We start from the raw sequence: 27,326 nt of genomic DNA, 5'->3' as shown, positions 1-27,326 counted from the left end.
CTGCTAGGCACAGTTCAGGCCTTCCAGAAAATATGCCTTCGAACAAAGCAAGACAGGGAGAAATTTCTTTCCTTTCCCAAAAAAATTGAACTCCGGGCAAGATCAATTGAGTGAATGTGACCTTTCAATTATTCTGGTCCCAAATCATGTCTTGCAAGTTGACTCTTGCAATTAATCCAGGAATATGACTAAACAATAAACCTGAGTAATCCCTTTTAACACAATTGAATCTCCATTTTCCTGTCAATGGATTTCCTGGATTACGTTCCAATGTGTTTGTCCTCATCAATCTCATTGTTGATATCATATAGTACTTCAGAACTTTGTTAAAGTTTTAAATTAGTATATAACACCAACAATGAGATTGCTCCCAAAGGTTGTTCTCATAGTTCTAGATAGGATCTTCCATGTTTCTGGGCTGGAGTTAAATAAAATGCAGTCTGTGGACCACATGCAGCTCCCAAGGCCACTTCTTTAGCTCCCAAAAGCCTCTATGCACACATCCAGGTTTTTTTCTGGAGAGGGGGAGAGATTTATGGCTCTAAAAAGCCGATAGCATACCTCCTCCAGACTCTATTCTCTATTGGCCATTTTATTGTATTACTTGGATGAGAATGAAGCTAAACTTTTAAAAACTATAGTGGCCTTTATTTAAAAAAACAGGAAGAGATAAGCTAATATCTTTTGATATAAGGCAGGACAATGCTTTTCATAAATAAGTAAATAAATGGCATTAAAGACAGTCCAGCTGCACTGTGGAATGAAACAAGCAGAGATTTATTGTGACCACAGTATAATCATATGCTCTCTAGTCATCTCATTATTAAATACTGAACAGGAAAACAGGCCACTTGTGCTTAATGGTCATCATCATAACTTTATTACCAAGTGCTGTAATTTCGGGTTTTAGAATAGATGGTATAAGCCATAACACCATTCATTATATAACTACAAAGCAGTTCTTTATTGACTGTAATTATTTTTCTTCAAAAACATTTCTGAGCTATTGAAGTTTGTTTGGATGCACAATATTATCATCTCAAAAATATGGACAAATTCCATCTGATCAATAAGCTTTCTGTTTAGGATAGACAAATCTCCATAAATATGAACAATTTTGAAAAAAATGAGTGGCAAGCAGTCACCCAGAAAACTGCATCTTTAGCATTTAGCATTAATATACTTCATTCCTTTTGTCTTACTTTTCTAGATGCTAGTTGAATTTAACACACTTTTTGACACTTTTGTACAAGGAGGTTTTTAGAGCAACTGGAACAAATATATTTCATTTGCCTAGCCTTCATTTTGTGCCCCCAGCCCAATCCAGTGGTGACTAGTGGTTTCCATGTCAGTTGACTGAATAATCCACTCTGGATTTTAGGTGTTGTCCAAGGTCCAGAACCCTATCTCATAAATAGGTTCAGCAGCGTGGAAAGTTCTTTTAAACTACTAGCTAAAGCTTGGATTGGATTAAATGTCTCTCAGATATGGAAACTACCGGCCATCTCAGTTCAATTCCTTTTGAATGTTACATATTCTTCAAAAGGAGGGATGCAACTATCTCCCAGTACCAAGTAGAAGAACTCATTCCCAGTTTGTTCCGTGATAAGACATAGAACTTCTGGGGTTTAGAAAATTGACCATTCCTGCTGTGAACTTCTTATTTTGGATGGCAAAGAAATCAAAGTTAGATGTGTCAACAATCAACACTAATCTTCCTGCTGTTTGAAGTCATTAAAAACAGAGTAGTTATTTGTTGAAAACTGCTCTTTGGATTTTTTTTCCCCTTCTAGTGCCTGACCAAAACTCATTAAGTACATCCTTCCCAGTGCTCATTATAATTATTACTATTGCTATAACTACTACCATTATTATTATTGAAAATTTACTTATTGCCAGAAGCTCTTGGTAATGATCTTAACAAACTTACAATCATTATCATTAGAGGAAACAATAGTATTATGACAAAGTGATGACCTTGTGTGTATAGCAGCAATGGCTGTGACTCAGGGAAGTAAGTGGAACTTTTACTCATGAGGTTAGCTAGAGCATAATGCATAATGCCAAAGCTTTGAGCTTCTCTGAAGCACACAGGTAAGCAAAGTCAATACTATTCAATCACGTATATGTCTGAGAAAGGCCAGTGCATGCATATCCATTTTTGTGTGTGTTTATATATGTGTGCATGGGGCATTCATGGATGCTGAAGCCAATGTGGATATAACTGTTTGGCCTTTGTATTACTGACAGACTGGATGGTATGGTAGCCTGATAAGTGTTTCATTTCAATTTTTGTGATCTTACTTTGTTTCCGTTCAGCCCATTTGGGAAAGCAAGCATAGGAATTGCACCAGTGTAAAAATACAAGAAGATTGGGATGTTGCTTTTTCCTCTTCAGAAACTGTCATCAAGCAGTATTCAAATACAATCTCTAAATTTGAAAAGAGACCTTCACATTGCTCTATTTTGAATAGCCAGCAGCAGGTGGGGTCCCATATCTCTATGAACAGCCCGGGTACTTTATTTTGAGGTAAAATGAAGTTTTTTTGTTTTGTTTTTAAAAAACCTTTTGGCTATTTCATAAAGTTAAGGGCAACAGTAGTGACACCTAAAGGCAGAAGATCCCACCTGATCGGAGGCTAGGCAAGAGCAGCTCTGGTTAGTACTAGAATGGGAAACTTCCAATGAACACCAGTTCCTGGAGGCTATATTTCAGAGGAAAGAACTAGCAAAACCACTTTTTGAGTATTCTTTGCCTAAGAAAACCCTAGAAAATTCATGGGACTGTCATAAGTCAACAGGTAACTTGACCACATACTTACAAGGGCCTCTCCCCCCAACCCCAATATGATAAGCAAACTTTATGTGTTGCAGAAAAAGTAACAAGTTTCACATAGACTCACACACACAGAATCTACTTCTCTGCCTTCTGTGAAGTCAATAATGTGCTCTTAGTGGAACTATTTAACAGCCCCGGGGTAACCATTCAGGGATGGAGGTGGGTACAGCTTCTTATTTACATCTTTAACTTTAAGCATATGAGCAGCTCCAGTGACATTTCTTCCTATATGTGCTTAAACATAAACACATGATTCAAGAGGCTTTGTTGTCCAAGGTAATGTGTTTCCATTCAGCCTCAGTAGAACACAGAACAGTTGTGTGACACAAAATGGCAAAAATGTATATAGAAAAAATAAAAGAGAAATATCCTTTGGTGCACTATATAATAAGAAAAATCTTCTAGCTACATCATTATAAAGAAAGAAATACCCAAGAAAACGAGGAATGAAAGCCATCCACTGCTGGTTTTAGGAAGAGGGGGGCTGTTGACATTGGTGCAGAAATCTCCACTTCACTTATTATCCAGCATCCCATTTCTTATTCAAGAAGCATGAAAAACATACAGAAGGAAATATCATTGATGCATTTTAGGTGTTTAGGATGAGGTGGGAGACTTCAGAATCAGGTAGAGCAGAAGCCATCAATGAAAATACAACAAGGGTGAAATTAATACAGTAGAGTCTCACTTATCCAACATAAACGGGCCGGCAGAATGTTGGATAAGCGAATATGTTGGATAATAAGGAGAGATTAAGAAAAAGCCTATTAAACATCAAAATAGGTTATGATTTTACAAATTAAGCACCAAAACATCATGTTATACAACAAATTTGACAGAAAAAGTATTTCAATACGCAGTAATGTTATGTTGTAATGACTGTATTTATAAAATTAGCACCAAAATATCACGTTATATTGAAAACATTGACTACAAAAATGCGTTAGATAATCCAGAACGTTGGATAAGCGAGTGTTGGATAAGTGAGACTCTACTGTAGTGTGAAATGTGTGTTCTAAACATGAAAGCCAAAACAATTTTCTTTGAACATTTAAGTGTGAATCCATGTGATATGTAGTCTTAAATTATGGCACTGTCTCTAAAATCCAAGACTGGCCCTGCTGTTAACTAAAGGGATGATATGTCTCTTGCAATATATCTTAGCAATGGCACCCCAAACATTCTAATCTCTTGAAGGACAATTGGGGATCTGCCCCATGGCCCATTCCACACCTCATAAACTACCCTGCTGTACTCAGTTATTGTGAATAATGTCCTTCCAGCATTGGAGTAAGATTCATGTATCTATCAACATAGTGTCTGTACATGAAATTATGAAAAAGTGCCATTGTAACCTGTTGCACCCCAAAGGTACGAGAGCACTCTGAAAACCACACTGAGGCCAGATGTTCAAGCAAAGCAGTTTATTGAGGGATATATATATATATATATATATATGCAAGCAAACAGTGGAAAGAGTCAATAGAGCAAGTAGCCCATAATATAATGTCTACAATAGTTCAAAAGGTAGTTCTTCAAAGTCTTTCAAAGTTGTAATCCACAAACAGAACTCAAAGAGTTCCAGCAAAGAGTCCAAGTCAGTAAGCATCCAGGAATTGCAGGAAGCAGGGACAAGACACAGCAAAACAACAACTGTAATCCACCTGGAGGGTATTCCTTGAAAAGCAGGGAAACCAGAGTAACAAGATGAGGTATACGCGAGAGTCACAAGGCACGAACTCCAACTGAGTATCCTGGAAACAAGGCAAGGATCAAGAGACAGGAACGGAGATGCTTCTCCCAATAATGGCAATGTTGACACCGCAACGAAAACAAGGAGCGAGGTCCCTTTAAGGAAACCTCAAGGCTACCGCTCAATGAGATCCAGGATAATCACAGCTTCACATGGGAAAGTTTATCAATTACAGCGCTTGACAGTCAAACGTTTACTTCTTCTCAGCACTTCTATTTAACTCCTATCCTGTGAGATAGATTGTCTCCGATCAAAAGACACATCCTCCCCTACAACAACTCAATTTGGTGAATCCAGCCTTGAGTTAACATCGGAATGTTCCCCAATTAGCTGTTCCTCTGTAAGCACAACTTCAGGCACCTGCAAAATCATTGGGCTCTGATCCAAACCCTGGAGAGGCTCAAATCCAAATCAGCCTCTGGATCCCACTCCATCTCCTGTGGAGGGCCAGATCCTGATGGCTGAGCTATAACATAACCTTTGCTTCCAGCAGCATATATTGTGCCCACCTTGATAATGATTCAGGGGCAATGGATCCTAGGAACACCTAAAACTGCATTATATTGAGAGAGATCGTTGGATTATCTTATCCAGTATTGTCTACTCCAATTTGCAGTAATTCTCCAGATGGTCAAAAGCCAATCCAGCGAGTGTGCCTGGATCAAAGCCACAAACTCATGGCCACACTTCATCCACCCATGGTTTAGCTGTACTGAATGCCATGGCTCTATGAGCTCAACTTTTTGTTGGTGAGGCCAAGAATTAAAGATATCATTTTTTTACATAGTATTTTTTCACTGATGCTTTTTTCTGTACTGGAGAGTAAAAAACAAAAAGTTAAATATCAATGAAATATATTTTTGTCATTAAACAGTAAGTTTTTATAACTGTTTATAATGTGGCAAAAATTACATCTTTCTTGAAATTTCTGCAGCATGCTTGTTAATTGACTTTAATCAGCTAATAGAGAGATGATTAATGAGTTACATTCATTATCTGAATTTTCTAATATGACATGTGAGCCTGCTGGGGTAAAAGTCTTGAGTGAGTTCAGCAAGCCCTATGAAGCCATAAAACATTAAAATGGTAACTTCATAAAGGTTTATTTTTCTATTCATCTATAGAATTTCTCAATTATGTCTGACTAATTTTGCACAAAGTCATTATTTGAAGCAATTTGTCTGAAGTATGAGAGGCAACACCTTCCCCTTTTCCTGGAAGGTGGGTGGGGAAAATGTCATAATCGGCTTTGCTTCAGCATGAGTTATTAAGCAGTCACAAGAGTTCAAAAGCAGGGGGAAATGAGCAGGTAAGTCATTACATGCACGTGGGGGGGGGGGGGGGAGGCAACAGCGGCCAAAGACATCTTCTATACTATCCCAAAATGAATTAATTACAGATAACATCAGACGTGGGTGGTTTTTCCCCCTTTTTCTTTAATGTTCATTTTTTCCCAGAGATGGTAATGACAACGTAAAGGTTGTAGGAAGGTAGGCGTGGTGTCTCTATGTGTTTTATTAATGTTGGCTCTAATACACTCAAAAGATGTTAGCTATGAGAGCATCAAAAGACTTAGGAAAAAGGCTCTGGGACATACATAAATGGTTTTATTTTATTAGAAAGAAGGAGCTAATTCATCCATAGCCTCACGCTGAGGGAATGATTCCCAAAGCTGTAATAAAAAACTCCATTCAGCAATTACCCTTGATGCAATCAGCAGTTATGGCAAGTGGCTCCCAGCTTTGCAGAATCCAGGTGAACTCCCCAGCTTTGTGGTTGTATCTCCTTCTATGGCAGCTTCTGTTGGTGCATCTCGAAGTCATGCTGACAGTGATCATGGAAAGCATGTGACTCATCTTTCTGGTGGAAAAATAAAAGGATTCCAGAAAAAATAAAAGGACTCTCAAGCCCTATCTCATCCGCTTGCCACTCCAGCCTATGCCTCTGACAACAAACATTTTCAAAGTAATAGTCCTCTGTACTTAAAACTAATCAGAGCGGGCGCCATCCAACTTGTAAAGGTAGCAATTTTCCTTCATTAAAGCCAAATAAGGAGAGAGAACTTTGGTATTCCTTAGGGCAAATTACAAGGTGTTAATAATAACAATATAATGGCAGCAATTTTCTAGCTTTGCTTGAACCTATCATCTACCTTGAACGCCTTATTGGATTGTCTGTGAGTTTACATAAAGCCAAGTATTAGTTCCATATACACACACTCTTTTTTAATTTTTACATCATGTCTCCCTTTGCAGTTTGCAATGATGCGGTAATTGTTACCTCCCTAACAAGAAACCTCTTTACCAGCAAGTTGCAACATGATCAGTCAGGAAAAAGCCCTGTTTCTTACTAGTTGACGTATACGGGGAAACAGATTATACATCCACCCCAGTGAACCTGGGCAAACCGTGAACGCAAAAGGCTGGGATGGAATTTCTCCTACCACTCCTACCTGCAGAATGAATTAGCTTAAGTGATTACTGCAGAACTTGAGACAAAAAAACAAATGTGCCAATTATCCTTGTATCCATCTCCTAATTGCTTGTTGAAATCCTACTAGGACACTATGATCGAATGCCACATGTTGCTAGAACAATGATTCATTAACTGAACTCTCTCTCTCTTCCTCCCTTTTAGTCTTTAGTGCAGTCAAGTGAACTGACACACCAAGAGATACTTGAGACCAGGAGGAGAGTGTTTGGTTTTATTACATTTATTCATGAAACCCTTTGATAGGTTAGTCCTAGCTGCTTGTAGAAGATCTGCTGTTTAAATTGGTTTAGGGAGATGGGAATAATATTTTACAAAATGATATTAAAAGGGAAGTGAGCATTACCAAAGTAGCCAATTTCAAATGAGATTAGTAGATTGTGGGGTGAGTCTTTGTAGACTGTGCAGGCACCCTGCCTCACTGCTAAATAATAATAATAATAATAATAATAATAATAATAATAATAATAATAATAATAATCCGACGAAACCATTGATCATATCCTCAGCTGCTGTAAGAAAATTGCACAGACAGACTACAAACAGCGCACAACTATGTGGCCCAAATGATTCATTGGAACTTATGCCTCAAGTACCACCTCCCAGCAGCAAAGAACTGGTGGGATCACAAACCTGCAAAAAGTATTGAAAAATGAGCATGCAAAGATACTGTGGGACTTCCGAATCCAGACTGACAAAGTTCTGGAACACAACACACCAGACAGTTTTGGATCATTGATGTCGCCATCCCAGGTGACAGTCGCATTGACGAAAAACAACAGGAAAAACTCAGCCGCTATCAGGACCTCAAGATTGAACTTCAAAGACTCTGGCAGAAACCAGTGCAGGTGGTCCCGGTGGTGATGGGCACACTGGGTGCCGTGCCAAAAGATCTCAGCCGGCATTTGGAAACAATAGACATTGACAAAATTACGATCTGCCAACTGCAAAAGGCCACCTTACTGGGATCTGCACGCATCATCCGAAAATACATCACACAGTCCTAGACACTTGGGAAGTGTTCGACTTGTGAATTTGTGATATGAAATCCAGCATATCTATCTTGTTTGCTGTGTCATAATAAAATAAATCATACAATATAAATAATAATAATAATAATAATAATAAAATAATAAATACCTTATTACCTGCCTCTCCTTGCGGCTCAAGATGGAGTCCAACCCAAAACATTTTGCCTTCAGAGCAATAAAGCCCACACCTCCATAATCCTGGCCCAGTGGAAGCTCAAGTCAAGTAGTCAGGATCTACCTAATTAATATGACGATGCACAGTGCTGAAAATCTCTATCTTTCCCTGGCAGTAAAATACAGTGTTAACCACAATTTCTTGCCTTTGCAGATATCCCAAATCTTCTGCCTAAGACAGTGGACTTACTCCCTGCTAGCTTTACACCAATTATTCCCTCAATTTGAGGACAATGATATGATTGTCTTGGAAGTTTCGAATGAGCTAAACTTCCAAGACAATTAAAGCAAACCATACTGTATTTTTAGGCCAAGTAATTTTCTGGCATCAAATCTAGCCACCAATAAAGGGTTCATATTCTTTATGGTGAAGTATATCACTTGCTTTCACTAACTTGTTATTTTGAACTAGAGTAATCAATACCGACAGCACAGCATCTAAAACTGTTAAAATTAGTTGAATCTCATATTGCTATTTTTCTAGTTTGACAAATGCATTTGACACTGGTAAAAGATCTACCTGAACTTAGCCCTGTTTCTTTACTGCTATAATAAGAAACTTTGCAAAATATTATTGTGTAGTTATTTGAAGCATATAACTTGTACTTAAATGGGGAAAGTCATCATTAAATGTGTGCTTCACATTAAACCTACAACAACAACAACAACAACAACAAAACTTTATTTATATCCTGCCCCATCTCCCCGTGGGACTCGGGGTGGCTCCAGACATAAAAAGGCAAATATTCAATGCCTTGTACAGTAATAAATAAGTATTACAATTTAAATAAAATACAATTTAAGCAGTATAAAACAAATAATTATAAAAGCAATAATAACATCCATCCTATAATAACAACCAATCTAACAGAAGAATGACACTTTGTGTTGTTAAATACCACTACCACGTAGTGAACTAGGCTACGCCTTGGGCAGCACTGTGCATCACTGTACAAATAGGAAGGTAAAAGTGCACAGAAGAGAAGAAGAAAAAGAATCATTAGTTGGGAGAGAGAAATTGATAATTAATCAGTCCTGGGTTCTGGTGAGTGTGTAGGAAGCATCTGACCCTAAGAGTAGGGAGCTTTCAAGGGCTATGAAATCATATCGATTCCAAGAGCAGTGCTACTCAAAGTGATGGTCCCTAGAGTGGTCCATTGAGCCACTGGATGCAGGTCTTGGTTAGATTCCAGTTTATGGTAGTTTCTGACACATTGGGAGGGGGGGGGTGCTACTTCCGCCATATCAAATTCCTTGAGGCATACTGCATCAAGGGAACTTGGGGAGCTGTAACCCACTGCCCCTTTCCACATATTTACACACTGCAAGTTTTGACTTTTATTTGGTGTTTGGTTATGAAATTCGGTTTAGCACCGAATTATCCCAATGCCCCTTAGGATGCATGGAGGACAATTTCCCTATGCTTATGGCACTTCCTGGGTTATTTAGGCTATTTTCCAGAAACAGGAAGTGAGCAGGAAGATGACTTTCAGTTAATTTCCTGTTGAAACAAAGCTGATCCTAGGCATGAAACAGCACAGGGGAAAATAAGATATGGTTGTAGAGAGTTTTTATGGACATTTATGAGCAAAGAATGACAAAACAAATAGACACATTGGGGCCACAATAGAAGTCCTACTGAACTGCATGCAACCCCAGGCCACACACACCCAGCTACAATATAAGTTTATGCATTGTATTCATACAAATCACACATCTTGAACTAAACCAGATTGGTTTAAACCAGGGGTCCCCAAACTTTTTAAACAGGGGGCCAGTTCACGGTCCCTCAGACCGTTGGAGGGCCGGACTATCATTTTTTAAAAAACTATGAACAAATTCCTATGCAGTGCACACTGCATATTTTATTTTGAAGTAAAAACAAAACAAAACAGGAATAAATACAGCTTCAATGTTAATCATAATCATAATCAGAATAAAAATAATAAAGAGGGTTGGAAGAGACCCCTTGGGCCATTTAGTCCAACCTCCTTCTGCCTTTGTGCACCAAAAGCATTAGCAAAGCACCTTAATTCATTATTAATTAAATAATAATTAAAATACCATTATAAACAAACAAAGCTTTGGAAGGCATACACCAAGTGAGGGAGGAGACAGGAAAGGTGCGCGCCTTTCCCTCAGCAGAGGAGGAGGGAGCTGCCACCGCAGGGGGCAGATAAATGGCTTTGATGGCTCACATGTGGCCCCCAGACCTTAGTTTGGGGACCCCTGGTTTAAACAGATATGAGAAAGTCTGAATTGGAAAAAGGTACATATGAATACTTCAAATCTGAATCTTTGCACTTCTGATTTGTCGGGACTCAGCAACTCAGACTTTTTACAAAGTACTTCATCGGGGTCTGGTCTGAATCATGTTGTCAGTGCTTGCTGTCTCACTCCTGCTACAGCCATGAGGAAAATCTTTCATCTGAGGGGTTTCTTTCCACTGGAAGGAAATCCCCCAATGGAAGAATCTTATACATTCTTTCTGACTAAATATTGTGATGACTAGTTTAATGATGCTTTTAGATGGAAGCTTCCCTTCTCAGGCTAATACAGCTTTAGGGTGTAATTTTCTTAAGGACTGTAGTGAGGGAAGGAATGGATTTCTCCCCCATCCATGCAAGCAAAGCAATCCACCACAGTTCTCATGAAAATTGGGGAGTGGGGTACAGTGGCAGTTCCACCAAATTCAAGGAAGGAGAATAATGCAGTTGCATGTGACATGTGAGTGGAAATTATGACACTGACCCTGTTTTTGCCTCTTTCAATGGAAGTCATTCACGGGAAGAGAGGGGAACATTAGCCAGCTGCTTCTCAATGGACAGGGAAAGAGACCCAGTCAATCACAGTGGTTACCTCCCAGTAAGTGTGCAGGAGGTGGAGTAAAGAGTTAGGACAGGAGTCACTGCATAGCTGCAATCTATGGTGGTTATTAGGGATGTGCAATCCAAATAATAATAATAATAATAATAATAATAATAATAATAATAATAATAATAATAATAATCTAAGAATTCTCACAAAATTTCACATTTGATGTACATGGATGACCTGAAGCTATATGGCAAAACGGAAACTGAAATCCAATCTCTGACCAACACTGTCCGAATTTTTAGCACTGATATCAACATGGAGTTTGGTTTGGACAAATGTTCGACAGTGGCATTGAAGAAGGGAAAAATAATTGAAAGTGAGGGCATCAATATGCCCAATGGCCAAACAATAAAGTGTCACCAGCCAGAGGCCTATAAATATCTGGGCATATTACAGCTGGACAACATCAAGCATGAACATGTGAAAACTGTGGTCAGTAAAGAATACACACAAAGGGTCAGAAAAATTCTCAAAAGGAAGCTCAATGGAGGCAACACCATCAAGGCCATAAACACCTGGGCCATACCTGTCATAAGATATACTGCTGGCATTATAAACTGGACACAGATGGAACTGGACAATTTGGACAGAAAAGCAAGAAAACTCATGACCATTCATCATTCACTGCACCCTCGCAGTGATGTTGACCGGCTGTATCTTCCTAGAAGATCAGGGGGCAGAGGACTCTTGCAAGAAAAACAAGCAGTCAAAGAAGAAGAACATGCCCTGGCAGAATATGTAAAACAAAGTGAAGAACCTGCTTTGATTGAAGTCAAAAATCAGAAACTCCTCAAAGCACAGCAGACAAAAAACCAGTACAAGAAAACTGCACTACAAACTAGAGCTGACAGCTGGCACAACAAAACACTGCATGGAAAGTTCCTTGACAAAATTGAAGGAAAAGCTGATGAAGAGAAGACCTGGCTCTGGCTCACGAATGGGACCCTGAAGAAGGAGACAGAAGGCCTGATCCTTGCAGCCCAGGAGCAAGCCATCAGAACAAATGCAATCAAGGCCAAGATCGAAATATCAGCTGATGACCCAAAGTGCAGACTGTGCAAGGAAACCGATGAAACCATTGATCATATCCTCAGCTGCTGTAAGAAAATTGCATAGACAGACTACAAACAGAGGCACAACTATGTGGCCCAAATGATTCATTGGAACCTATGCCTCAAGTATCACCTCCCTGCAGTTAAGAACTGGTGGGATCACAAACCTGCAAAGGTTGTGGAAAATGAACACGCAAAGATACTGTGGGACTTCCGAATCCAGACTGACAAAGTTCTGGAACACAACACACCAGACATCACAGTTGTGGAAAAGAACAAGGTTTGGATCATTGATGTTGCCATCCCAGGTGACAGTCGCATTGAAGAAAAACAACAGGAAAAACTCAGCCGCTATCAGGACCTCAAGATTGAACTTCAAAGACTCTGGCAGAAACCAGTGCAGGTGGTCCCGGTGGTGATGGGCACACTGGGTGCCGTGCCAAAAGATCTCAGCCGGCATTTGGAAACAATAGACATTGACAAAATTACGATCTGCCAACTGCAAAAGGCCACCTTACTGGGATCTGCACACATCATCCGAAAATACATCACACAGTCCTAGACACTTGGGAAGTGTTCGACTTGTGATTTTGTGAAACGAAATCCAGCATATCTATCTTGTTTGCTGTGTCATACAATGTCGTTGTGTCAATAATAATAATAATAATAATAACAACAACAACAACTTTATTTTTATACCCAGCCCCATCTCCCCGGAGGGACTCAGGGCAGCTTACATGGGCAAAAAAGACAATATAAAACTCAACAATATAAAAACAAATAGATAAAAACAAATAAGATTGCATATACAAAAAACATATTTTGATAAAATCCTGGGTTGACTCCTAAAATGAACTGGGCCAAAAAAGTGCGAGTAGTGCGAGCTATAATTAGGGAAGAGGTAGGTACCCGGAACAGCTGTCCCATTACAGTGCTAGGGAAGGAGTACACAGAGAATATGTCTGGCTAACGGAGTGGAAAATGCTATAAAAATAAAATAGACAATAGGGTGATCCCAACCTATGGAAATCAATTGCCAAAGGCCTGTTGGAAGAGCCAAGTTTTCAGGCTCTTCCAAAAAATAAGGAGGGTAGGGGCCTGCCTAATCTCCCTGGGGAGAGAGTTCCAGAGCCGGGCGGCCATGATGGAGAAGGCCCTTTCTTTCGTCCCCACCAGCCGCAATTGCAAGGGTGGTGGAAGCGAAAGGAGGGCCTCCCGCAACGAACAAAGAGACCGTGCACGTTCATAGGGGGAAATGCGGTCACAAAGGTAGGTGGGTACCAAACCGTTTAGGGCTTTGTAGGTGATAACCTGCACCTTGAATTGGGCTGGGAAAATAAATAGCAGCCAATGGAGCTCTTTGAACAGGGGGGTTGAACGCGCTCTGTAATTCACCCCAGTTAGTAGCCTGGCTGCTGAGTGCTGTACCAGTTGCAGTTCCAGGCCGTCTTCAAGGGCAGCCCCACTTAGAGTGCATTGCTATAATCCAGTCTAGAGGTAATTAAGGCATGGACCACCATGGCCAGATCCAACTTCTCAAGGTACAGTCGCAGCTGGCACACAAGGTTTAATTGTGCAAAGACCCTCCCAGCCACCGCCGGCACCTGAGCATCAAGTGTCAGTGCTGAGTCCAGGAGGACCGCCAAGCTGCAGACTTGCGCCTTCAGAGGGAGTGCAACCCCGTCAAGCACAGGTTGCCACCCTATGCCCCGATCAGACATACGACTGACCCGGAGGACCACTGTCTTGTTATGATTAAGCCTCAGCTTGTTCGCCATCATCCAGGCTAACACAGTGGCCAGACACTGGTCCAGTATCTGAGGGGCTTCCTTGAATTTAGGTGGAAAAGAGTACTGGAGTTGGGTGTCATCTGCATAGAGATGGCACCGAACTCCAAAACTCCAGATGACCTCGCCCAGCAGTTTCATGTAGATGTTATAAAGCATGGAGGACAGAATGGAACCTTGCAGAACCCCACAGGTCAAGGGCCAGGGGTCTGAGCAAGTGTCCCCCAGCTTCACCAACTGGGAACGACCCTCTAGAAAGGACTGGAGCCACAGCAGAACTGTACCCCCAAGGCCCAATCCAGAGAGTCATCTCAGAAGGATACCATGATTGATGGTATCGAAAGCCACTGAGATGTCAAAGAGAACCAGCAGGGTCACACTCCCCCTGTCCAGTAGGCTTGAGCGATCCACGAAAAAATTGATTCTAAACTCGTTTCAAAAGTAGGGGGGTAGCGTTTCATTTCTGATGTCATTTCCCAATTTTGCCCCCCCAAAAATTCGAAATTAACGAAAATTCGTTAGTTTCAAAAGTAATTCGTTAATGGCGGATGCGCAGTGGCCCAAAACAGCCCAAGGGGGGGGGGGCTTTTATGGGGCTCTCCTGCACTAATTTTTTCAGCTATACTGATAAAATTTGGTACAGTGGGAGAACACAATCCACCCTGCTTGCTCGCTAAATTGCAGAGCGTTTGCCCTTTCCTAAGATTTATTGCGCAATTTCATAGTTCATATTAAAAAACTTTACTTAACAATTGCAAAAATCTGTTCCTGCTTTTGAATTGTTATTTCCTGTTCACTAGGGGTTCCTTCACTGTGAAAGTCCTTCAAATACAAATAAACAAATTACAAAAACAAATACACCCTCCCTTTTGCCCAAGCCAAGTGGTATTGCGGAGGATTATGGGACTTGCAACCTTTTGCCAGACTTTGCTAGCGTTGATAGGGAAAGAGAGTCTCTGCTGCCTGCCCTATGAGCAGCTCAGAGAAAGGAAAGAGAGAAAAACAAATACACCCTCCCTTTTGCCCAAGCCAAGTGGTATTGCGGAGGATTATGGGACTTGCAACCGTTTGCCAGACTTTGCTAGCGTTGATAGGAGAAAGAGATTTGCAGCGCACTGAAAGGAAAGAGGGAAAAACAATACACCCTCCCTTTTCCCCAAGTTGTTTTTCGGTGGATTATGGGGAGTTTTGCCAGACTTTGCAAAATGAAAATTGGAATATTTGATTTCTTCTATTTGCAACTCACTTTAATGCCTATGCAAAGAAAAGTTTCCTAATCAAACGAAAGCCCACCCCGCACCAGGCAATATGGCGCAGCAGAAAAATAGCAGGGCTGGTGGGCAAATGGCAAATGCCAAGCTGGTGGGGAAAAAAGCCCACAGGCCCTTTGAAAAAACACCCTAACCCAAACACCCACCCACCCGTTTTCCTCCTCACCCACCCACCCTTTCTCCCGGTCTTCTTTAGCTCAGCCAAGGAAGGAAGCAATCTTGCCTGCCTGCCTGGAATCTCAGTCCCAACCACCCTCTCTCTGCAGATCCCGAGCCAAATGAGCCACGAGGCTCCCTTGCATTTTCATTTCTTTTCATTCAGGACGTACAAGCCCCTCCCCTGGGTTAAACGTGCTCTCTGATTGGCCACAAGGTGGAAACAATATCTAGGTTGCCCCAGTGCACTTAAACAAGTTTGGGTGATTTGCAAAACCTTGTTTTCCTAACAAAAAAAAAACGACGACATTAGAAAAAGGGCCTATCACGGTTCGAAACCGCGGGATCCACACGAGTGGACAATCTAGGTCGAATATTGCTTCACAAGTTACAAAATAACTAATTACTAACGACAAACGAGGAAATCGAATTATTTGAGCAAGCCTACTGTCCAGTTCTCTGCAGAGGTCATCCACCAAGGTGACCAAAGCCATCTCAGTACTGTACCCAGGTCTGAAGCCAGACTGTGATTGGTCCAGAAAATCAGTGTCATCCAAGAATCCCTGGAGCTGGGAGGCAACCACCCGCTCCAAGACCTTGCCCAAGAAAGGGAGGTTAGAGATTGGTCTGAAGCTACTTAAGATGGTGGAATCCAAGGAGTCCTTCTTCAAAACTGGCCTCACTATGGCTTGTTTAAGGCAGGATGGGAAACAGAGGTAGGTTGGGCAGGGGTACCTGAGTGAGAATTTAAGGGGGAGAAGGACCTATGTAAAGAATTAAGTGCCCTATTTTCCCTGGGCACTAATTGGGGCTTGAGAATGTGAAGTCAGGTCGACTATAAGAGGTCGAATCCAAGGGTCCCCAACTACTCTTCTAATAGTGATACCCCATTAATTCAGCCTAGACCTGAGTGCCCATAGTTCTTCCATTATGAAATTGTCCTCAAAGGTGGTAATGAGGCATATAGAATGATCATAAGATTGAAAGTCCTTATATAGCCAAGTAATGGTCTTGATCTTGACTTCTATCAGGCTCCTGGATAGAATTTGAGCCAAGGACCTCTGAATCGCTCTTTCCGAGGTCCATCTGCCCCTGTTCAATCATGAGTCTCTAATTTCGAGCGCTAGTTGTTCCGATTGAATGAGATGTTGATAGTGGCACGCTGCATACGAAGGACAAAAGTCCGCCTCCAACGGGAGATTCGTAGTCTGCTTCAACGCTCCTGAATCTAACTCCATATTCCTATCTCTTCCATGCCCTTTTTGGACACAAAAAAGCCTTCCCTCCCCCTGATTGTCCCCATTTTCCAACATTACTTCTTTGTTAAAATTTTATTGTCCAACCTCTCCCTCCCCATCCGAATCAGGTGGCCAACTGATCTCCGTTGAATCCATAGCCATAATATTCTCTTCCTTAAAAAATATCATGCTGTGTGGAGTTGTTTACCAGCAACGAGATCCCTTTAAAAAGGTGATCGATTTTCTCGTTCATTGTTACCAATTGTGACAGAATGAGACTGAAAGACCTGCCCATTAGATTACACATTTAAAAATGGTTCGAAAGTCATTAAAACTGGGGAGTGCTGGCACTTCATTTCTAAAGTGTTTCTAAAGTATCGTTTGTGAAAAATTCATTACTATAAGGAGAGTAACCAAATTTCATTACTATTGCATTACAGTAATTGTGCATGTGCATAATTACTATATTTGGGGAAATTTCAGGGGCTCCATGAACCCTCATTTTTAAAGCTATCGGAGCGAAACTTGCTACAGTGGTAAAACCATTTACCACTGTTATCCCACCAAATTTCAGAATTTTTCACATATCAAGGGGTTTGTAGGGAATTTTCAAAGTTTCTATAAAAATATTTTTTAAAAACTACAAGAGCTATCTACTTGAATTTTATATACAGTGCACAAGATAACAAGGGTATCAATCCCTAGAATTTTCAGAAAGATTCACACATCTACAGATTTTTGGGAATTTTTTTAAAAAAAATAGACAAAAACAATTTATCCCCCCAAAAAGCAACAACAGCAATCCCCTTGAATGTCTGTCTATCTTTATGACACAAGTATATTCAATAATTTTATTTATTATTATTAGACTGACTCTAAAGGATTGGTTGCAGCAGCCCTCATTGTGTCCTTCAGATGCTGAGCATTGCATTCTGGGAAATGTAGTTAAGGGCAGGGCCTTTTTCATTCTCTGCCACAGGGGGCCTCGCCTTTCTAAACTATATTTAAGATGGCTGTGTTCTCAGTCTCCCGCCCATTAACTTTAGTCCTGCCCCCAGTGCCTTCCTTATGGTAACTGGGGCAAAGAAAAGGGATTGCTTTTTAATGCACTTTATGTTCTCTTGGCTTTACCAAAGTTGCTTAACGATTATACTGAAAATTAAATTGACCTTGGGAGGCATCTGAAATTTTACACATCTACATAAAACAAAATGAGAGCCAGCATGGTATGGTGGTTTGAACATTAGACTAGAGACCAATGTTCAAACTGGGAGTGGAATTAATACAGTTTGACACCACCTTGACTCCTATGGGCCAATGCTATGAAATCATGTGAATTGTTGTTTTACCTCACCAAACTGCAGGTTCTGGGATCTCATAACACTGAGCCATAACAGTTAAAATTGTGTCAAACTACATTAATTCTAACAATCCCACAAGGACCAAACAGATGGTTCTGAGAAGGCCAAAAATGAGATATGAAAGCAAAAGCTCTTTTCACTGTTCCTTCCCAGTAATAGATATTTCATCAGCATTAATGTGTCCTGTAGCAATGAATCTTCCACACAGACATCCTGATTAAGAGATCTGCCCTCTATGAATTTGTCATTCATATCCTTACAGAAGGGAATCACCATCATGTTCTCTTTCACTCACTTCATGCTGCCACACCTTGCCGCAGGCCCACATGGACCATTTGATTCCTTGATGGACCTTGACCTGGGGAAATAAACCAGCTTAAATCATCCATTATACCCCTGACTTAATTGTACAGGTGTCATGCTATTTAAGTCACAGTTCCTTTCTCATAGAGGTGACCAGGGCCATAGCTTTTTGTTCAGGAGCAATCCCAGCTTCAATGCCTGGTTCTAATTAAAAGAAGGAAAACAAGGGGTTAAAGCCCCTCTTTACTGTACACCCAAGTCTACCTAATCCACTCTGTTGATTTTCACAGGCATGAGCTTTCAACATTGCATTAATAAACTATTTTCATAGATTTATATTCCATAACCCTCCTTGCCCCAGAGATTTTCAGGGATGTGAGCTTCAAGTGTCACATCAAGGAAAGATGGGCATCTCATTCTAGCCTGGACATCAGTTTATTTATGAGGGAGGAGGCCACGAGTTCAACCCTTGTATTCATAACAGGGCTAAGCAAACAGTTCCGCTCATATACTAAGCCATTCTAAATAGACTTGAAGAGCTGGTAGTCCAATTCTCAACCATTACCAGAGTTCATGTTTGGGTTGTGATTTGACTCTATTCCCCAATGTCATCCCCTGACCCCCTTGCTTTTCAAGAGCTTGTTTTCAGGGATTTATGAAATGTGAGATGACAAAATGGTGCACTAATGTTGTGGTGATTGGGCCTCATCTCCATCCTCCCCCCTCCACACACACACACACACACACCACCACCACCACCTCCCAAAAAGGAAGGTTCCCTGCAAAGACTATCGATCCAGGCTTCAAAGCTAGACTTATTTATATCCCCCCAGGAATAGCTGGGGCAGTTGTCGGGGTGCATATACATGGTGCATCACCAAAGGTTTGTTAGTGAAGGGTAGGATGGGGCATTAATCTGAACTGATAAACCTGCTAGTCAGTTTGCAGGGGAACAAAGCAACCCAAATCAGAAACATATGCAAGCACTTGGCTGGATTTAGAGTTTTAGCTTTTTAAGTTAAAGAAAGGAACTAGCACACAGGCGTCCTATCTGTGCTTGTTCCTAACACTATAAAATATTGTAAGCAGCACTATTTGAAATGCATCAGCACTCATACTTAAGCTAACTTCATTACTCTTAAATCTCCCACAAGTTTGCCCAGGATATATTAATCACTAGATTTCTCTTCAATGGTTATGCTTTACTTTTGTTAGTTCTTTTATTCCCCTGCTCATATTTTCAATTTTTTAAAAGAGAGGAAGTTGGAACTTCAATCAGCATATAGACTTTGCTGTTCCATAGTTATTGCCAGCTTAAAAGTACAATCATTTAATGCAGTGATTCCCAAACTTATTTGGCCTACCACCCCCTTTCCAGAAAAAAATATTACTCAGTACCTCCTGGAAAAAAATTTAAATTTTAATAGCAATTAAACAAAAAGAAATATATATCTTAATGCATATGGCAAATGCACCAGAGGCCATCACCGCCCCCCTGGATCGCTACAGCACCCACCAGGGGGCAGTAGCACCAGCTTTGGGAATCACTGGTATAGATTCTCAGCCCTGTCTTGGGTTCTTGGGAAGAAGCCACGCGCACTCCTCTAGCTCTGCCCCCTGTGTCCTAATAGGTGCCTCAGGTGCTCAGCCCTGTCTCCGGCACTTGGGAAGAGGCTCCGCCCCTCACCTGGCCCCGCCCCCATGTCCTAATAGGTGCCATCATTGCCCCCCTGGATCGCTGCAGTGCCCACCAGGGGGCAGTAGCGCCCATTTTGGGAATCACTGATTTAATGTGTCTCTCAAGAGCTATTCAGTGTGATGGCTGAATGGACTTACTATTTGCAGATCTTCCCAGGTCACTGTTGGTCAAACAATGTTCATTCACTAAGACAGGAAAAAGAATTATGAACTTCCCAAGTTAAGGATTTCCCAAGAGCCTGGGAAGGTCTGGTCAATGCTGGAAGTAAAACAAGTGGGATCAAGCAATGGATGGAAATTGGGATTGTCTAGTAAATGTATTTGTATCAAGTACAACATTCAACAAATGTCTGAAACTGACTATTGAGAGTGACAAAAAAAAGTCAGATCAGAACAAAGCTTTGGAAAATATTATTTTGAACAAGCACAATGCCACTACTGATTACAATATTTAAAAAGCAATCTGTTATTTATTACGGTGTTTAAAAAGTAACTTGTTGCATTACTTGTTACATTGTCCTTTTAAAAAATCCTGGAGTTGATAAGTGAATAGCATAAAACTTGAAAAATACCTGTCAGAATGCCTCCCCGAATATATTTTTAAAATAATGTTAAAAGTTACTGAGTTAAAAGCAGGTTCGCAGCTTGGGAATTCTTCAGGACTCTTTGTGTTTTACTGTTATTGTTATTGTCTGAATCTGGCATTGAATTATTGCCATAGTTTGTAAGCCACCCTGAGCCCCTCATTGGGACTGTGAAGGGCAGGGTATAAGTACAGTAAATAATAAAATAAAATATCAGTTCCGAAGAAAAGTGACTTTGTTTCTTCTCATCAGGTTATACCTACATTTTGCACGTGTTACCCAAACTATTGATTTTTTTTTTCTTTCCATATTTATACCCCGCTCTTCTCACCCCGAGGAGGACTCTGAGCAGCTTAGAGATTGGTCACTTCAGTGCCACATTGCAATACTATATATATATATATATACACACATATATACACACACACACACACACACACACACAGCACATTCAACATTGAACATCTTCCCACAAATATCGAGTAACCTACATCAATCTTGATACCAAGTCCTATACTTTAGTGACTCGAAATGACTTCCAAGTCAGCAGGGTCCACTCTGAGTCCACTCTGGAATTCAGTTCATAATGTTAAATCCTAGTCTCAGAATAGATTCAGTAGCTGGAATACCTCCTTTTAATGCCAGACAAAAGGCTAGAATGGATTCACTGCTTGACCGGCATAGAATTCACAAACTATCACCAATATTTTGTTACCATGTGGCCATCCTTTCCAAGGGAAAACCTTCCCAGATATATTTCATTTGTTTGTTTGTTTGTTTGTTTGTTTGTTTACTACATTTATATCGTGCCCTTCTCACCCTGAAGGGGACAAAGAGCGGCTTACAAATAATATTTACATACAGTGTATTATATCACTAGTACAGCACAACACTAGCACTATATACCAGCATATTGCACCACACCACTATACTATAATATTACTAGTAATATTACATGTAATAAATAATATATAATTAATATTATTGTATTGTATTATTCTTAATATTATATTGCATTACATTATAATATTATTATCAATATTACTTGTATTTACAATATATTAATTATTTTTATTATTGTAAATTATATTGTACATTATATACAATATTATATATATACACATACATACATACACACACACACACACACATAAGCACTATATTATTACTATATTATTATATATTTCCCACAGGACTCAAAAGTTAAAAAGTTACAAAGCCTGAGAAAAGTTCCAAACAATGTAAATTACCAGTTTGTGAATCTACCTTTCACAATACAGGTGTTCACATAATCTTGTTTCCCTTTTGTTGGGGGGGGGGGGACATATCCTGTCTATATGACTATAGGATGAAGTAATTTAAAAGGTTACATTTTTTAGGCTTTTTAATTGAGGGGGAAAGGCAAATGAAGTTGGAAAATAGTAGATGCATACTAAATTATCCTCCCATGGTGAAAGGGAACATGGAGAACTCACCTTGTCCTCCCATCTCTCATAATATGTGAGCCAATGAAGCTGAATGGTGAGAAATTCAAGGCAGATAAAAATGTCTTCATGCTATGTGTTCCTAAATGTGAAATTTGCTAGCTCAATGTGTCATGCTGGTCTACCAACACAACTAGCTTTAGAAAAGTCCTGGGGGTAAATCATGGAGGATAGGGTTAACCATAGCTCCTACTGATTAAAATACAGGCTCGAGGATCAGAGGCAAAATGAGAAAAACAACAGGTCACTTTACTGGTTTTCCATCTGATGACTTCAATGAGGTATAGATTGCTTGATCATATCGAACAGGAATCATCTGAGGAAATAAATGGTCTATGTTTACATTGGCTGCTTAATCTCAGGCCAGTTTGGAGCATTATGCATTATCCCAGATCAACCATGCTGGCAGCTACAAACACAGAGCTGAATCCCCTGCAATGCTGTGTCAATGTGCAGATGATCCATCTGGGCCATGACCACATTGTCCCCACTGGCCCATCCCCTTGTTATGTCACTACCATCACTCCTTGACAACCCCAGAGCTGCCTATGAGAGCCTGACCATCATGGTTGCATCTGCTGAGATCATAACAGGGTGTCCATGCAATCAAAAAGGAGGGAAGAGAGTGACCCTCTTGTTATTGATCAAACTGGTGCCCCATATACAATTTAGAAACTCAATTGAGAGTATCACATCACGAGGACCTTCTAAATATTTACTACATTATAAGGGTTAATTTACTGATAAAATAAAGTATTTGGGGGGGGGGGGGGCGGGGGGTTCCATGCCATGAGACCGGTTAAATCATAACAGACTTGAGTGCTTCACAGTGTTTTACTCTCCCCTTTGACTGACTCAAGAAGGTAAAATCTGATTGTATGTAGGTCTCTTTACCCCTGTGTTAGAGAATGTGAAAGGCTGAGCAGGCAGCTAAAACTATAAAACTAAAAGACATGCGACCTAATCACTAGGCTTGATCGATCCACGAAAAATTTGATTCTAAACTCGTTGCAAAAGTAGAGGGGGGCAGCGTTTCGTTTTTGAAGGTATTTCCGAATTTTGCCCCCAAAAAATTTTGAAATTAACGAAAATTCGTTATTTTCAAAATTAATTCGTTAATGGCGGACGCGCATGCGCAATTCCCAAAAACAGCACAGAGGGAGAGGACTTTACAGGACTCTCCCACCCTCATTTTTTGAGTGATCTTCTTCAAACTTGGTACAGTGGTAGAACACATTTAACACTGATAGCTCACCAAAATTTGGAACGTTTCCCATATCCTCTGATTTTTGGCGAATTTTCATAGCTTTTATAATAAACCATTTTTTAATAATTGCAGAAATCTGTTCCTGGTTTGAAAGTCTTATTTCCTGTTAAATTGGGTTGTCTTTACTGTGAAAGTCATTGTTCTACTTCAGAAACTTTGTTTTTGTGGCTGAAACTTTGTTAAATTGGTGTGTGTGTGATATATACTGTGTATATATATATATAGTCCCTGCATATGTGTGTGTGTGTTTGTGTGTGTGTGTATATAGGTAAAGGTAAAGGTATCCCTTGACGTTAAGTTCAGTCATGTCTGACTCTGGGGGTTGGTGCTCATCTCCATTTCTAAGCCCAAGAGCCAGTGTTGTCCATAGACACCTCCAAGGTCATGTGGCCGGCATGACTACATGGAGTGCCATTACCTTCCCGCCAGAGCGGTACCTATTGATCTACTCACATTGGCATGTTTTCAAGCTGCTAGGTTGGCAGAAGCTGGAGCTAACAGCGGGCACTCACTCTGCTCCCGGGATTTGAACCTGGGACCTTTCGGTCTGCAAGTTCAGCAGCTCAGTGCTTTAACACACTTCGCCATCGGGGCTCATGTATATATAATATACATACACATACACACAATGTGGAGAATATGTGGAAAGGTAGATAGATAGATAAGTTGGGAGCCACAGCGAAGGCACCTTCCTGGGAGCAAGGTCTAATAATAATAATAATAATAATAATAATAATAATAATAATAATAATAATAATAAAAAATCCCTTACAATATCCAAGATGGGTACCATTATTGGCAGAGAAAGCCAAGCTGTAGGAGTTGAAATCCAATCATTTATCCTCCCTATAGAATCAATTTTATATGCATTTTTAGCTACAGAAAAGCTAAAATCAGGACAGTAAAAGAACAACACCCAGAAAATGGGAATTCCAGACAGGAAACAATCAGGGCCAGCTAATACCTCCCAACAAAGGATTCCCCCAGGTAGGAAGCAGCCAGGCTTTGAAGCTGCAAGGCTATTCAATGCTAATCAAGGTGACCAATTGCAACATTCACACTTGCCTCCCACAGACAAGAGTTCTTTCTCCCACCCTGGACCTTCCACAGATATATAAACCCCACTTGCCTAGCTTCGCACAGACGTCAAAACCTCACCGCCGGGCCCCTCTCTGTCTCTCTCGGTCTCTCCATTCCCGGCTCCATCCGCCGCCTTCTCGCCTCACAGAGAGACACCAGGCCTGAGCTGAGGCGAGGCGGCGGCAGCGGCGGCCATTTCCCCCCTCCGTCTTCCTCCTCCTCCTCGGCCTCCTTCCCCCTCGCCCCCTCCCATTGGCTGAGCCCGTGACGCCCCTTTTGCTGAGGGGCAAAAGGAAAGGGCCTGAATGGTGGGAGTTTGGGTGATTTGCAAAAGCTTTTTTTTCCTAACGAAAAAAACGACGAAATAAGAAAAAAACGGCCTCTCGCGATTCGAAACCGCGATATCCAGACGTGTGGACAATCAAGGCCGTATATTGCTTCAAAACAAACGAAAATAACGAATTAATAACGGGTAACGGGGAAATCGAATTATTTGAGCAAGCCTACTAATCACAAAGGGCTAAATTTGGTGGCATGCACCTATTTAGCCCAGGTTACCATGGAGCCCACCGGCTCCCACATGTGAGGCCAGTGTGGCTGCATGGGTGAAGGCTTCCTGTGTTGGAACTGGAACACATGAGGAGAAGCTGTGCACTCCACGCTTCCCCCATGGAATCAGCTGGAAGAGGAGCCAGGCGATGCAGGGCATGGGGTGCTGGGTTCCACAAGCCTTCTGAAAAGCGGAGTGACTCCAGCGGCCATGTGACAAAGTCAATGGACTCAATCACCTGACCACTGAATCTGGCTTGGATTACAGCCCTGTATTCACTTTTGTACTCTATTTAACACAATGGGACTTGATGACCGGGGCTCATTCCTAGGGCCATGGTAAGTCAAAGTCAACTTGATAATAACAACAAACAACAAAGATGTGTGTAGACCTGTAATATGTCAACAGCAAAGGGGAATGTGCTGGCTTTAACTGTCAATCTGCCAAGTAGTAAAATAGGAGAAGTAACAGCATACAATATAGAGGCCCTCTGAGCATGAATGAGGTAATGAAGTCAGTGTAACCCACTGAAATGAATAGTCACTTAATTACCCAACCTGGGGGATGCAATAAATAATAAAACAGAATCAACTATTTGTCTGCTTTTTAGGAATAGAGCTGAAAAGAATGCTCACAGTGAAATAAAAAAAATGTGTTCCCTCCCTCAGCTATAATCTCTGATTAGAACACTCAATCAATTAGCATTGCTGTTGTCAAAACTTGTTCCCATCAAAGGATGAGAGAGTCTGCCGCAGGGGGAATCTTAATGGCTAGCCGGTTCTGAGTGATGTGCGCCCTTCTAAGTTGGGATTCTCACCCCTGCAAGAAATGCCATGTTTTACTACTGCAGCACAATGCAGAGGTCAGTGTCAGAAGAAGCGACCCCTTTATCTGCTGCTAGACATCTCTGGGGTACTAATAGATGCCAGCTAATCCCCAAGAGGGAAAAAAAAAACAATCCCATGCCCAGAGTGAAAAAAAAGTCAGTTTTCACAGGAGACACTCGCATCTTCCTTCCTCCTCCCTTTTCAAAGGAGCTGGATTAAGAAAGGGTTTGCAAGTGAGAGGTTGTTTTAAAACCACAGTAGGACAACCAATGTGGCCAGAGAGCTAGAGATGATATCCATTGGGCTTAAAGACGTGTCTCTTAAATTGTGATCTCTTATTCTTTTCTTTCCTTTCGTCAAGGTAAGAATGATTCACCAGACTGGCATTCCTTGACCCAATTGAATGCATAAGATACTGGAAAACGTGTCAATTGGCAAAGTTTTCCAAAATTACACCTTGTAGTTAAATTGCACTAGAACAAAGGGCAGAAGAGTAATTCGGTGTACCAATGCCTTAATTTGGCAATAGAGTGTTGGAGAAAGTTCAACACAGTTATCTGATCACTGATCATATGGCCAAAGATATGTGTCAGGCCATCATGCAAGATAATTCAGCACAAGCTCAATTGCTTTTACTATTATTTTTATAATGACCCTCATCCAAATGTTGTTGATGACATTTACATCTTTAAAAAATTGATCATATTTGCATTTAGAGTCAAAGGAAAACTACACAAAACAAATCTTGCAATGGAGCTTCAGGCAAACTTTGTTTTGTTTTTCTTTAAAGTGAAATTAGATGAACTAATTTTAGTAATTTTCCATTCCCTGTGAGCTATTTACTGGTCCCACATATTTCAGCTGCTGCACCTTTCACCCATGGTTGATGAAAACAAAAATGAGAAGACTCTTCTAAATAAAAGTAATTGTTTTGATCCAATGCATTTGTAGATGAGCTAGATAGTCAAACAGGAGAATTAAAATACAGTTAGGAATGAAATAGGCTCAAAGTAGTGATACTTGTGTTACACCAAATGCTGTTGAATAGAAATCCCCAGAATTCTTCAACATTACCTGGACTGGTTAGAGCTGCTAGAGGTTTTAGGCCAGCAGCAGCACCTGAAAGGTCTTATGGTTCCCATCTTTTCTGTAAACCCTCTTCTTTCCATATTGGACTCTGTTGCAATTATAACAAGTAGCTATCAAGTACCAACTTTTTCCAGGGTTGGTATCAAAAACAGTATGGGTTCACAATAGTTGCTTAAGCAAAATTGCCAGCTGGGTGTAGCCCCAGTGTGGGATCCTTTGAGCCAGTCTGGCTCAAAGGATTTATTTATTTATCATATCAGAAGTGAAACCGAGGGTACAGTTGTAATATTTTTAGAGACACAAAGTTAAAAACTTGACATTATACTAAATGTCCTTTGACCAGAATCTAACCACTTGGAGTGCCTCTGACGTCGCTGTGAGGTCTTCCATTGTGCATGTGACAGGGTTCAGATTG

The 27,326-nt window shown here is 40.7% G+C and overlaps 1 long non-coding RNA gene across 5 annotated transcripts; it reads right to left on the bottom strand.

Annotated features, from left to right (window-relative positions):
• Positions 1-6,177: 6,177 nt before the first annotated feature.
• Positions 6,178-22,692, bottom strand: LOC134296193 (uncharacterized). 5 transcript variants are annotated; one of them, XR_010002780.1, is made up of 5 exons: positions 22,090-22,692; positions 20,169-20,216; positions 18,325-18,387; positions 8,223-8,351; positions 6,178-6,452 (listed from the first exon to the last, which is right to left on the bottom strand). It is a non-coding gene; the product is annotated as an uncharacterized LOC134296193 (long non-coding RNA). The 5 variants fall into 5 exon arrangements; XR_010002783.1 differs by having other exon boundaries at positions 8,231-8,351; XR_010002784.1 differs by lacking the exon at positions 18,325-18,387 and having other exon boundaries at positions 22,090-22,671.
• Between the last annotated feature and the right edge of the window lie 4,634 nt (positions 22,693-27,326).

The sequence above is a fragment of the Anolis carolinensis genome, chromosome 2 (genome assembly GCF_035594765.1).
Source record: "Anolis carolinensis isolate JA03-04 chromosome 2, rAnoCar3.1.pri, whole genome shotgun sequence".
Taxonomy (NCBI): domain Eukaryota; kingdom Metazoa; phylum Chordata; class Lepidosauria; order Squamata; family Dactyloidae; genus Anolis; species Anolis carolinensis.
The sequence above is the reverse complement of the archived record's forward strand: the minus strand, read 5'-3'. Positions and strand labels throughout refer to the sequence as shown.